Here is a 1981-nt window from a genome sequence, read left to right as displayed (position 1 = left end):
CGCCGCCTCCGCCGCCGGGGGAAGAACGCCGCCGTCGGGGAGCGTGTCTTTGAGGGTGCGCTACGTCACGGCGGGCTTTTCTGTCGGTGCTTTTTTTCCCTACGGTGCTCCACAGTACGGCATTCACTAGCAAGGACCACGCCCCCCCCCCGGCTGCGACGCAAAGTGTTCATTGGCGGGCGAGAAACGTGAATGACACAAATGTACAGGAGTTGATGGCGTTTTAGGGCTTCTTGCGATGGGCCTCGATACCCCCGTCTACGAGATAAATTAGAATGATTAGAACAATTAAAAAGAGGGTGGGTGGGAGGGGCACGAAGTCATGACCACCGGTGTGTGTGATCTGGATGATTAAGTAGTGTAGCCGCAGGAAGGGGCGTGGTCCCGCTCCCGAACTTAAGATAACAAACCTATCTTCATTAATCGTCCAAAAAGTGATGTCACCGAGCCGAGGTACAGGCCAGATCTGTGGAGGTCTGTCTGAGCGAGAAAATCAAAAGAAAAAACCCGGTTAAAGGACACATGTTAGGCCAAATTGGACTTCTTTTAGCTCGTCGTCGTCGTTGTTCCTCGTCATAATCACAGCTGGAGTTGTATTTCGCTTCGTTTGGTTCGTTAATCCCGTTTGCGAGGTCCTCCTCCTCCGAGCCTCAGAAAAAACACAACATTTTCCAGATTTGTGACGTCAAAGGTGGAGATCTGGAGGTCCCTAAAGGCTTTTCCCGTAGTAATTCCCTCTGCCGCCAGTAGATGGAGCGCTAACACGAGGGAACGCCTGACTGAGAGATTTTAAAATGTTTATTTTATGTTCTGAATATGCCAAAAAGAACAGGCAGAAGAGCAACAACACAAATAACGCATAATGTGTGTCCTTTAAAATGCTAAACGGATCAATTTAATGTCGTACTGTGGAACATTCAAGCAGAAACGTTACGTAGTGCACCTTTAAAAATAAATATGCAGAGAAAATGTGGGAGGAGTTTTTTAGGGTGGAGAGAAACGACGGCGTAGTATTTTGTTGTTGTGTTTTTTGGGGTCAGCGTCGTGGGTTGTCCGCGGCGCTCGTTTGGACTGGACCAGGGTCAAACAAAGCCTGAATCAGGACCGTCCCCCGCCGGCCTCGGAGTGACCAGAGTTTGACCCGAGCGACTTCCACAAAACCATGAAAGTTTGATCGCTCCAAACTGAATTTGACCCAGATGTCCTCCCGAAAACGGCCCCGGAACTGCCCTGGTCTGAACTGAATCCATCCCATGTTGGTGCTGGTGTTTAACCCGGGTGTCAGGCCTGTTTTGACCCAAGTGTCCTCCTGAAAACTGCCCCAAAACTGCCTTGTTTTGACCCAAGTCTGACCCAAGTGTCCTCCTGAAAACTGCCTTGTTTTTACCCCAAGTGTCCTCCTGAAAACTGCCTTGTTTTGACCCAAGTGTCCTCCTAAAAACTGCCCTAAAACTGCCCTGTTTTGACCCAAGTTTGACCCAAGTGTCCTCCTGAAAACTGCCTTGTTTTGACCCAAGTGTCCTCCTAAAAACTGCCCTAAAACTGCCCTGTTTTGACCCAAGTTTGACCCAAGTGTCCTCCTGAAAACTGCCTTGTTTTGACCCAAGTGTCCTCCTAAAAACTGCCCTAAAACTGCCCTGTTTTGACCCAAGTTTGACCCAAGTGTCCTCCTGAAAACTGCCTTGTTTTGACCCAAGTGTCCTCCTGAAAACTGCCCTAAAACTGCCCTGTTTTGACCCAAGTGTCCTCTTGAAAACTGCCCTAAAACTGCCCTGTTTTGACCCAAGTGTCCTCTTGAAAACTGCCCTAAAACTGCCCTGTTTTGACCCAAGTGTCCTCCTGAAAACTGCCCTAAAACTGCCCTGTTTTGACCCAAGTGTCCTCTTGAAAACTGCCCTAAAACTGCCCTGTTTTGACCCAAGTGTCCTCCTGAAAACTGCCCTAAAACTGCCCTGTTTTGACCCAAGTGTCCTCTTGAAAA

Source organism: Eucyclogobius newberryi, unplaced genomic scaffold (genome assembly GCF_026437365.1).
Source record: "Eucyclogobius newberryi isolate DKJ021-1_F unplaced genomic scaffold, fEucNew1.0.hap1 SCAF_7, whole genome shotgun sequence".
Lineage (NCBI taxonomy): Eukaryota > Metazoa > Chordata > Actinopteri > Gobiiformes > Gobiidae > Eucyclogobius > Eucyclogobius newberryi.
Note: the sequence above shows the minus strand (reverse complement) of the source record.